Source organism: Eublepharis macularius, chromosome 2 (genome assembly GCF_028583425.1).
Source record: "Eublepharis macularius isolate TG4126 chromosome 2, MPM_Emac_v1.0, whole genome shotgun sequence".
In the NCBI taxonomy this organism is placed as follows: domain Eukaryota; kingdom Metazoa; phylum Chordata; class Lepidosauria; order Squamata; family Eublepharidae; genus Eublepharis; species Eublepharis macularius.
The window spans coordinates 121,312,843-121,325,447 of record NC_072791.1 but is presented as its reverse complement, the minus strand read 5'-3'; positions in this window follow the sequence as shown (position 1 = coordinate 121,325,447).

The window sequence follows — 12,605 nt, the reverse complement described above, 5'->3', positions numbered from 1 at the left end:
CCGCCCCTTTACCCGTCTTTTTGAAAGGGGATGTGATCAACGGATTGCGCAGGAGAAGCGCTATTCAAAGGGTGATGTGGACAAACGAGCGAAGAACGCGCAATAACAGATGGAGCAATCATTGCACAAGAAAAGTGGGAGTTAAGGTAGTGTGGAATCGGCCTTAGTTTACACCTCGCATTACTCTGATGGCAAAACCCCCTACTCATATTTGTTTTATACCATACATAGTTTGTCACACATTAGCGCACACACACATGTCTGCAAGTCTAACCACAAAGGTCATAGCCCTTGGTGCGTCTGCTACCTTACTTCCTATTTTATATAGCTGAGCGCAAGTATCTGCTACTTACTTCCTATTTTCCATGGCTGAACACAGCTATATTTATCTTGCAAAAACCCACACACCTTTCCTGTTTCAATGAGACAGAAAACAGCTATGTATAAACTTCTTTATAATCTATAGGTAAGAAAAAGGTCATAGCGAGCAAGCAAATGGTTACTTTATCTAACCCCTTGCATATATATAATATAGCCTGAGTTGTAGCTGAACCTGTGAGCAGGGCAGGGGTCTGAGATATATCTAGGGTTTGCAGGCAGGGTGAGGGCCTGAGACAGGAGGGGGGCAATTATGGATTTTCTTTTTTTGGTGCTGGCTTACAGGTTTCCCCCCCTTTGCTCTCCTTCTGGATCAGGCCTCTCTGTGTACCTTCCTGCCTCATTTAAGAGGTTCAGCAGCTGAACTTGTTTGGGCAGAAATGCATTTATAGTCATTAGAGCTGCAAGGGGAATGGAGCTCCCTTTTTGAAGTGGTTGTGCCGGAGTTGCAACCATAGTCATGTTTGAGACAGTACTTTGTATCAATCGAGTTATGCAAGGGATACAGCATGGGAGCAGAATGATTCCAGCTAGGGCTAATGATTTAGGGGTTACTTCTGATGCTACCTATGGCCATTGTTCACTCATAAGGGGTTTCTCACACACCCAGCAATTGGAAACATTTAGAGAGGCAGCAATCTGTTTTGCTAACGTTAGAAAGAGATTTCTTCCTGGGACCGGGACAGGTTATTCCAGCCTTAGAACCTGTTGTGGTCACACTATGATGTATTGCTTACCGGTGTGCTGACAAAGAGCTGGGTTTTTTTGGTAACACCGGTCATTAACAGAGGCAACTGTCTGGAATACTCGGAGATTTCAACGGAAGCCATAACAGTGGGAACAGGAATCACAATAAAAAAAAGAAGGCACGAGGATGCTGAGGCATGCAAGGACTATCATAAGTGTGGCCATAGTTGCACAACCAGGCAATAAACAGTAGACAAATAATCTCAATGAACAATTCTACACAGAGATAGAAGATAAACAACAGCATTAAATGCAGTTCTTAGGCGCTGGGATCAGGATCCTTTTGGAACAACAGTTTGAGTCCATCAGTAGGATCTCCGTCAACTTGGCGCACTGTCCATTTTTCGTGTGCAGGGACCTTTTTGAGTCACGAGTGGTGGATCCAGGACTTGAATTCCTCAACCTTGGTGGCTGTGTTAGTGGTTAGCAGGACTCAGGCGGGTGCCGTCTACCAGGCCTGGAGGGGCTTGGTGTCCTAGATTTTGACTGCGACCCAGTCATCAGCGGCAAGGTCATGTATGGGCCCATCAAGGCTGAAGGAGTGCTTAAGCAGTGCTGCAGAACAAAGAACAGACAGGGTGCGAGACAACGACTGGACATGCGCTAGTAAAACTCTATTCCCGATGTGGACTTCCCCCCTTTGGCCTATAACAAGGGGCCAGGGGTGCCCAAAAACCCTTTCAAAAGGAGACAGCTTGAGTTTACCCCTGGGGGCTGAACAGAGGACGCTAAGTGAATGTGGGAGTGCGTGTGGCCATTTTAGACCTGTTTCCTGTACTATTTTGGCTAGCAGTCCCTTCAGACAGCCATTTAGCCTTTCGACCATTGGCTTGCAGATGATATGGGGAATGAAATTTTCACTGGATCCCCAGAGCCTGACTAACTTGAGCTAAGACTTTAGAAGTGAAATGGGGCTCCTTGATTACTATCTATCCCCTTGGGGAACCCCCCATTTTGGCTCAAGGTTTTGGAGCAGCCACTTGGTGACTTCACGTGTTTTGGCTGTTCGGGTTGCAAAAGCTTCTGGCCAACCAGAGAATTTACAAATGAACCCGAGAAGATATCAGTACCCTTTTGGTTTTGGCAACTCAGCAAAGTCCACTTGCCAAAATTGTCCTGGGTACACTGAAGGGTTGTGCAGATGCTTTGGGGGTCCTGGTCCTTCTGGGCGGTTTGAGGGGTTGTTGGCTTGGCAAATGGTGCAGGACCGGACCTCTGAGGCAAAGAATGCATGCACTGGTTCTACAGTGTGGAAGTATTGCTTCCACAGAGTGAGGAGGGATTCCTCTCCTAAATGGTTCTTCGAGTGGATGCGCTGGAGCAGAGGGTGGACCAGTGCTTTGGGGATCAGCATCTGGCTTTGCATGTCCGGTAGGATAGCCCATCCCTCAGTATCAAAGGTGCATGCTAAGTCAATGGCATACTGGGATTCAGTAGCGGAGTATTTGGGATGGCTTGGAAGTTCAATGCTAGCTAGGCACACCTCTGCTTCTGGAATGAGTAAGAGAGCCACCTGGCGGGTGGTGGCATCTGCCACACGGTTTCCAGTGGCAACTTCTGAACCTCCCCTCTGGTGTCCACGACAGTGTATAATAGCTAGGGCACTGAGCAAATAGATGGCACTCAACAAACACCCGATATCAGGCCCATGCTTCACTGGGGACCCAGATGCTGTGGGGAGGCCCCTTTCTTGCCACAACTTCCCATGGGCATGGGCAATACTCCAGAGATATTTGCTGTCTCTATACAGAGTGAGTGACTGTCCTGAAGAGAGCTCAAGGGCTTGGATTCCTGCTCTGAGTTCAGCCCACTGGGCGGAGAAGCTTGGGGGCAGGGCCCCAGCCTTGACTGTTTCCCCAGCTAAAGTAACCACTGCCCAGCCTGTGTGACGAACTCCCTCAGAGACAAAACTGGAACCATCAGAGAATCAGACATTCTGCAGATCTACCAAGGGCTCAGCTTGGATGTTTGGTCGGGCTTTGGTCTGGGTGTCTACTACATCTAAACAGTCATGTAACAGCCAGACCTCGTGTGGGTCCTCAGTTGGAGGCAACAGAGTGGCTGGGTTCCATCGCTCTGAACGAACCACAGAAACCTAAGGGCTTTGAAACAGAAGGGCTTGAATCTTGAGAAGCCAGCCAGCAGTTATCTAGATGGATCCTCTGGCATCTAGTAGGGTCTGGATAGTGTGTGGGGACACTACTTCCAATGTGCCCCCCAAGGTGAGCTTGATAACTTCTGGGACCAGAAGTGCTGCTGCTGCCACTATCCTGAGACAAGGGGGCCATCCTTTGGCAGTCATGTCTAGTGGCCATCTGAAACAGTGACTGGAGAAAGTTTATAACCTCTTGGGGTTTCTTGGAGAAGCCTCCAGACATCTTCTTAAATTTGGCAAAGTCCATTGGACTCCAGGGATGGTGGTTTCACAGATACACTGGTGGGCTGGCCCCCCTGGGGAACAACAACTTGCGGATTCATATGTAGTGGGTACATTGAAGCTGAAGGTATACTTGATGCTGCTGTCTGCGAATTTGGAGGTGGGGGTCCCCCTTTATCTGGGCCAGAGCTATCTATCTGTGAAAGTCCAGGATATACTGGGGGTGGCCCCGGAGGAGTGGACTTGACTAGTGCCAGGGCCTGACCTCGAGTCTGTGGTGAGGGGGCGCAGGGCAGGAAAGCATAACATCCCTCGCCACCTGATGGAAAGTTTTCCATATATCTAGCCCCTTCAAATTTCCCTACATTAAGCATCCAGACAAACCATGGGTTGATCAGGGTAAGACGGAAAGATCCGTTGGCATCCCACTGATCATAGTCATCTACCTTATATTGTGGCCAGACTTCTGTACAGTATCTGATCATCTTTTTCTTTCTCATGTCCCTGTCGGCTACCAGATCCCAATACTTAAGGACACACTCTAAAGGAGTTTCTCTACCAGGGATCTTGGAACTGGAGCTTCTCATCCCTCACTCAAGAGGTTTTTGTCGGTCGTCACTGAGTACTGAGTGGGAGTGAGCTTTTCTTACTGATATCTAGCTGTGGAATGGGGGCCCCTGTTTTCTTTCAATGCTGGTTTTACATCAACACACACAAAGACTCTCGCTGTGAGGTGGGGTTTTTGCCAGTGAAACGCTGCTGAATCCGACGTGTCAGGAGCAAAGCTCGCCTGACCCTACAGTCATCGCCCGGCGGGGCTCGTATAGGTGTCGTGTTGCCCCTTCGTTTGCACTGACAGCAGAGGCCCTGGGCACCCCGGGATAATTAGAGGGAAACACACGTGTCAGTTTCAACCGGCCACACAACAACTCAGTCACACAAGATATTTACCAAAGATGCAGCACTGGCCTCGGGAGTAGCAGTTCCCCAGGCACTAGGATAGTGAGTTGTCCCTCTCAGTCTGCCAGTCTCTCCGCCTCAGGGTCCGGTTCAACAGACGAGCGGTCGAGGCGCCCATGAAGCAAGGGGTCGTGTGCCGGCTGGCGAGTCGTCCGTGGGTCTCACTGTAGGTCAAGAGTCGGGAGGGTGGCTGATGGCCTCAGAGTGGGAGAGCAGTGAGGTCCCCAGGAAGAGAGTTTCCCGGGCATCGGCACCAGAAAGCTGTTGCCTGAAGGCAGCTGGGCCAGATGACTAGACCCTTCCCGCTTCAAACCACAAGAAGAGAGAGATCGAGGCTCTGAGAGGAACAAGCCGTTTTATTGAAGCAATAGAATTATACAGGCCTGTAGGTGCCAAAGAGGAACCCAGAGGCTTCCTGAACAAGGATTTTTATAGACTGTAAATCATCACTGATAATTGACAGATTTCAAGCATCCTATCCTCGTCCGCAATTTCCCTCTCCCTTTCCCCATTGGCTGAGGTACTTGGGAGTTACACCTTTCCGGTCTTCACCTAAAACTCCGCCTTAGTTTACATCTCCCATTACTCTGATGGCGAAACCTCCTACTCATATTTGTTTCATATTTGTTTCTTGGGACATTTCAGCAGTAATACTACTGACAAGAGTTTGTCTCTCTCTTTTTCCCTCCTGCAATGTATCAATTGTGTCTGTTGCTAAGATACCTAGGGGCTTGTCTTTTGCTCCCCTGGCTTCAACTTTTAGAAAATCATCGGAGTCAGTGCATATTTGAGTTCTTGCTTTTGCTCCCATTACATCTCTTCCCAATATTACTTGTATTTTCTGTTCTTTAATAACTGCTACAGGAAAATATCCTTCCTTTCCTTTCCAGTTAATTTCTAGCTGGACTAGTGGCACTCTTTTAGAATTTCCCCACACACCTTGCAAGGATATTTGCTTATCTGGAATCAGGTTTTTCTTATCAACCAAATCCTCCCTGACCAGTGTTACTGAGGCTCCTGTGTCTAGAATGGCTAAAGCATCTCACCCATTTATTTGTACCACCTCTCTCAGTTCAGTATCCTGTGCAACCATATCTATCTTTACCCCACACAAATAAACTGTTTCTTCAGTGTTTATGGGTAAGACAGTGTTCTTACTAGATGTTTTATTTGTGTTTGTTGAGCTTTTGGAGTCTCTAGGTTCTTTACTCTGATCATCTGAGTCAGTTCTAGTGACCCTCTATACATGCTCAAGTGTTGTTGGCCTGGATTGGTTCTTTAGACATTTGTAAGCTAAATGCCCTTTCAGATCACATACAAAACATCTTCTATAATTCCAGTATCCATCTTGGTTTCTTTCTGTATTTTTATCCTGACTTTTATAATCTCAGAACTCTCATGTGTTCCTTTCCTTTCTCCCTCTTGTCCTTTACTTGATTTAAACTCTGCTTTATAACAATAGTCTTTCTTTTCATGGCGATCCCAACGTCCTCTATTAAGTGTTAATTTATCTGCTCATTCTGATGCTTGGTTGACATTCTCTAGAAGTTTATCTTTAACCAGAAGTCTGGTCTCTGAAGGAAGTTGAAATAAAAACTGATCCAAAATCATTAGATCCCTTATTCCCTCTTTAGAGTTAGCTTTGGCAGATGAAATCCACTTATCAAAATAGTCTGTCAGTTTGGCACTAAAAAACTTAAATGACTTCTCTTTCTGAGGCACTAGACTTCTAAACTTCTTTCTGAAGTAATCAGCACCTAGCCTAAATCTGTCATATACTGCCTCTTTGTATTCAGCATAAAAAACAGGTTTATCTGAGGGAAATGTGTTGTAGATCTCAGCCAATTCCTCTCTAATTAAACTGGCTAAATACTTCATCTATTGAGTCTCTGGTATTCCTCAGTTCTGAGCAGACCTTTCAAAAGTGGATAGGAAAATTTGTGGATCTTCTCCTGACACATACACCATAAAATCTTTTGGGGTAACTCAAGGTAAATCAGCTCTGGGTTCAGAGTTTCCCTCCTTTCCCCATTCTTAAGTCTCTCCCTTTCTAATTGTAATCTTTCTGCTTTCAAACTAGTTTGTCTTTCCATCTCTTGAACTCTAAGTTCCATTTCAGCTTTCCACTTTTCCCTCTCAAACTGTTTTTGTTCTATTTCTCGCGTTCTAAGTTCTGCTTGAGTGTTCAACTTTTCCTTTTCAATCTGCTTTTGTTCATTCCACTTTTCCCTCTCAAACTGTTTTTGTTCTGTTTCAACGTTCAACTTTTCCCTCAGAAACTCTAAATATTCTGGACTACAGTTGTGCAGTCCCTCAGGGTCTCTCTCCTCTGCCGTTCTATTAGGCTCCACACTGCTTTGTATCAGTATAACTCTCAGTTCTTCGACACTATTCCCCTTATGAGGTAAATTTAACTCTTTGCACTTCTGAATCAGAGTCTCCTTTTTCATACCCAGAAACTCTGATGAAGCTGAAGTTGGTTCCCAGTTCCCAGTTCCTTATTCGCAGTTCCTTATTCCTTATTCATTATTCGCAAAGCGGCAAAGCAAAAGAAAAATATTGTGGGAAAACTGAAAAGCTCTAAACTCCAAAAAGAAGTTTGCAGGGGCACATATTATACACCTCCAGATTCAGAAGACTCAGCACTCTAAGTGGACCTATATTGGGTCATCCTACAAAACCCAGATCTTAAGTAAACAGCTTCAAAATCGGATGCCCCCAGAACAATTCAATAAGAAGAATGGGGCGGCAGCTGCAGCAGAAAAAAACTTTTGATCACCCCAAATCACACAGATCTGAACTCCAGAGACTGTCACCTACAAGAGGACATGTGCTGGTGCTGATCCAGTCTCTGGTTCTGGACCTAAGCCCTCCTATGTGGCCTGTCTCCAAGCACCCAGTATTAGACATGGCTTTGAATAAGGAAGTGGTGAAAATATAAGCCCTCTGAAACACAAAACAATCTTTGGATCACCCCAACTCACACACCCCTGAACTCCAGAGACTGTCCCCTACAAGAGGACATGTGCTGGTGCTGATCCAGTCTCTGGTTCTGGACCTAAGGCCTCGAATGTGGCCTCCATCCAAGCACCCTGTATTAGACATGGCTTTGAATAAGGAAGTGGTGAAAATATAAGCCCTCTGAAACCCAAAACAATCTTTGTATCACCCCAAATCACACACCCCTGAACTCCAGAGACTGTCCTCTACAAGAGGACATGTGCTGGTGCTGATCCAGTCTCTGGTTCTGGCCCTAAGGCCTCGAATGTGGCCTCCCTCCAAGCACCCTGTATAAGACATGGCTTTGAATAAGCAAGTGGTGAAAATATAAGCCCTCTGAAACCCAAATAATCTTTGGATCACCCCAAATCACACAGCCCTGAACTCTAGAGACTGTCCTCTACAAGAGGACATGTGCTGGTGCTGATCCTGTCTCTGGTTCTGGCCCTAAGGCCTCGAATGTGGCCTCCCTCCAAGCACCCTGTATTAGACATGGCTTTGAATAAGGAAGTGGTGAAAATATAAGCCCTCTGAAACCCAAAACGATCTTTGGATCACCCCAAATCACACACCCCTGAACTCCAGAGACTGTCCCCTACAAGAGGACATGTGCTGGTGCTGATCCATTCTCTGGTTCTAGACCTAAGGCCTCAAATGTGGCCTCCCTCCAAGCACCCTGTATTAGACATGGCTTTGAATAAGGAAGTGGTGAAAATATAAGCTCTCTGAAACCCAAAACAATCTTTGGATCACTCCAAATCACACACCCCTGAACTCCAGCAACTGTCCCCTACAAGAGTGATGGATATAGATTTGAAGAAAAAGGATTTTATATATTACTTTTATATATCACTTATATGCCTTGCACTTTCTTCCTACGCTCAGGAGCCTATGTAGTACTTGTAATGCAACCTGTAAGAATATGACACTTGAAACAAGAAGACCAAGAGAAGTATGCTGAAACTCTGCAAGAACTGAGAACTAATAATATACTGCTTGTAGAAGTGCACTTATAAAATATTATGCATATGTTATATTATTCTATAAGATTCCAATAGGAATCAGTACCAGAGAGCCTTTTGTAGAAAACTGATTTGATGCAGCAAGCTGGTTTTGGCCACCTGTGGCCTATCTTCCTTAAGGCTGAGAAGGAACTGGGGGAAAGGGCACAGAGAAAAAAAACATCCCTTACCAACAGACTTCAGTTATCAGAGGGTATCAAGGTTGCTAGATTGAGATGCATTGGCGCTATTGAAAGTATTATGCCCAGAAGAAAGTAGGTAAGAGGTTAGAGGGTGTCCTTCTAAATTGAGGACAAGATAAGGGGTTGCAGGATTTGAAATTCCCCCAAGTAGAAGAGCCAACCCAGAATTGCATCTTCAAATCAGAACTAACCCTAGATACTTTATGAGCCAATAAGATAACAAATATTAGAATATTGTAATATTGTTATGATTATCTGAAAGTATTAATTGCTCTACGCTTCTATTGTAAGGGGTTGAACCTTTACACACAAGGAGACTGTCTACTTCTGTGTAAGAAAAAGGGCTCATCCACTGGGTAAATAAAAACCATCTGTTTTGCTTCAATTCAAGAAGGACTCCTGGATTTTATTTTAATTTTTATTGTGGTTGGTCAGAAAAGGGAGAACGAACCACAAAGGTGCAAAATTTTGCACGTAACAAGAGGGCATGTGCTGGTGCTGATCCAGTCTCTGGTTCTGGACCTAAGGCCTCGAATGTGGCCTCCCTCCAAGCACCCTGTATTAGACATGGCTTTGAATACGGAAGTGGTGAAAATATAAGCACTCTGAAACACAAAACAATCTTTGGATCACCCCAAATCACACACCCCTGAACTCCAGAGACTGTCTCCTACAAGAGGACATGTGCTGGTGCTGATCCAGTCTCTGGTTCTGGATGTAAGACCTCGAATGTGGCCTCCCTCCGAGCACCCTGTATTAGACATGGCTTTGAATAAGGAAGTGGTGAAAATATAAGCTCTCTGAAACCCAAAACAATCTTTGGATCACCCCAAATCACACACCCCTGAACTCCAGAGACTGTCCCCTACAAGAGGACATGTGCTGGTGCTGATCCAGTCTCTGGTTCTGGATGTAAGACCTCGAATGTGGCCTCCCTCCGAGCACCCTGTATTAGACATGGCTTTGAATAAGGAAGTGGTGAAAATATAAGCTCTCTGAAACCCAAAACAATCTTTGGATCACCCCAAATCACACACCCCTGAACTCCAGAGACTGTCCCCTACAAGAGGACATGTGCTGGTGCTGATCCAGTCTGTTGTTCTGGACCTAAGGCCTCGAATGTGGCCTCCCTCCAAGCACCCTGTATTAGACTTGGCTTTGAATAAGGAAGTGGTGAAAAAATAAGCCCCCTGAAACCCCAAGTTGGCAACTACTGTAAGGAGGTGCTTCAGACACTCAGTTGCCAATACCCAATACCACCATTGTCTCCAATTTAGGTAAAATAGGACATATGGAGTTCAGCTGAAATGGAAGGAGATCTCCAGGTACGCTAATCATAATATGGAGGGTCCTTAGTGGGGTATAATTTGTAACTCTCGGAGTTCTCTAGGTGGGTTGGCATCAATTGTCAGGTAGTACCTATGTGGGGTATAATTGCACATAGGCCAGCCTAAGAAGCCTCCATGTCTCGGAGAATGTTAAAACCTGTCATTTGGAGATCAGTTGTAATTTGTGGGGATCTCCAGGAGGGTTGGCAACCACAGTGTCATCAAGCCAGGCGGCCTTAGCATGGACCTGCCTGCTGCCAGAACTGCCACTGTCTCCCAAAGAACCCCAGGAGCAGCGAAGGCTGAGGGTAAGGGCAGAGGCATGGACCAAGCACAGGAGCGCATGCCTGGCAGCCCACGGCCTTCCCCCTGCTGAGGAAATGTCAGGAGAGCCAGTAGAGGATCTGATCTACTCCTCCTGAGTAGCAGAGATGAGCCAGCTTGGAGCAAGAAGCTTAATGAACCCAGCCTCACCTGTAGGAGAAACTCCCTTTATAAGGCTGCAGCTAGCATGGGATTAGCTAGTCACAATTGTGGTATTCTGGATTTGGCTGTTGGTGAGCTCTTTGGTTCTGGCTGCCTGAGCCTTGGTGGGTCACAGTCTTTGATTTGGGAATCTGTTACTTGACCATGGAGTTTGACCTGAAAATCTTTGTTGTTGGCCCTGTTGTCGTCAGAACTTGCCTCCAACCTAGTGAGTAGGATACTTTTAATCCTTCTGTTTCTATTTCTTGGTCTCCATTATACTCTTAGATTATGTTGCTGCTGTTTCTGTGGGTTTGTCATGAAAATATGGTTTAGAGCAAATTATACTAAGTGATACATGTGTATTCTAATGAACTTTGTTTTAGAATTTCATTAGGCTGTCTTGGTTTGGGGCATAAATTGAGCCAAATGTGTAAGTTTGGTTTTCTATAGTGCCTTTAATAAATATGAATCTGCCTTTCGGATCTCTTAGTGTATCTTTACGTTGGAAGGGTAAATATTTTTACTTTACCCTTCCAACATAAATTTTAAATTTCAGGCATGGGAGAGACGGAGCTCTTTCAATGTGCTATCATTCTCTTCAACACCGACACCACACCCTCCGCTTTTCTCCATTTCTCAGCTTCTTCTGGTGGTAGCTAGGATAATTCACCCCATGAAGTAGGTTCAGGTATTTCTGCTGTTCTTAGTGCAGAGGTAGTCAAGTCAAGTTTATTATTACAGTCTGCGACCAGTATATATAAAACCATTTGCAAATCAGTTTAAAAGCAGTTGAGACTGGATACCGGGGAAGAACGATGAATAAATATAAGAGTAAAAAAATAAGATCATCATAAATTAGTAGTTTAAGCTGCCTTATGCGATTTACGTTGCTTGTAGACCTGGGCACAGAATCTTGCTACTTGATGTGGTGTCTGGCGATTCCGATCAGACAAAAGATAATCAAGTTTGATTTTATTTGAACTTCCAAGGAATCTTTCTACTAATGGACTAATGGTTTCAGCTCTAATTTTACTATGACTTGGGCAGTTGAAGAAGATGTGCTCCATTGAGTCAATTTCTCTTAGGGGATAGGAGCAAAGCCTAAGAGAGTAATGGACAGCTTTAAACTTTCCTTCCAGGACGGCAGAGGGTAGAGTTGAACTCCTAGCTAAAGTAAATGCCCTTCTGGAGTTACTGGATTCAAGAAAGTAAAAATAGGCTGCAGGAGCGGCAATATATTTAGTAGTATCTGAAGAAATAAAACCTGGTGCTCTAAGAAAATGTTTGTCTTTCAATGTCTGTCACTCTCTGCTTAATGAGTGATTTTGCTCGGTCTAACCCCATGACTAGCAAACTTTGAGGGGAAAGACCCAATTTTCCCAGGGATTTCAGAGTCGCCTTTTGCCAATTAGATTGAATTTTGTCTTGGAATAATCTGGGAGCAGACGTTGCGGGTTTAGATGTCCTGACAGCCTTTTGACAATTGAAAGGATGGTGATTCTGGCCTCTACCCTTAACATTCCTGTTTCCAGTCTAACCCATGAGTTAGGCATGCATTTGGGCACTTGTAATAGGGCTCTAAGGAATTTGGAGTGCACTCTCTCAAGTTGAGAGAAAGAGGAGGATGGCAGCCCCAAGAATGATCCGTATACTAATTGGGCCAATGGTTTGGCTTTAAACAATCTGAGTGCAGCCGGTACATACTGCCCCCCTTGTGATCGATAGAATTTCAGTATATCGTGTGCTGTTTTTTCTCCCACATCAGCAATGAAGCTGCTATGTGTTGTTTTGGTACCTGAGGCTTGCAAAACTACACCCAAATATTTGAAGCTGGTAAGTTGTTCTAACTGATGCCCCTGAAGCTCCCATCGTCTGATCTTTGGATTTTTACCGAAAGCCAGGATCTTAGTTTTTTGGTAATTAGTTAGAAGGTGTTCAGTATCACAGAATTGGGAGAATTTTTTTAGAGCTCGTTTCAGCCCTATGGGGGTCCTAGAAAGTAATACAGCATCATCTGCATAGAGCAGTACGTGAATGTGCCTATTTGCTAATTTGGGAGGGTGCAATCCAGGGTCATTCAAAAGGTTTACCAAATTGTTGATGTAGAAGATAAACAGAAAGGGGGCTAGAAGGCACACCTGCC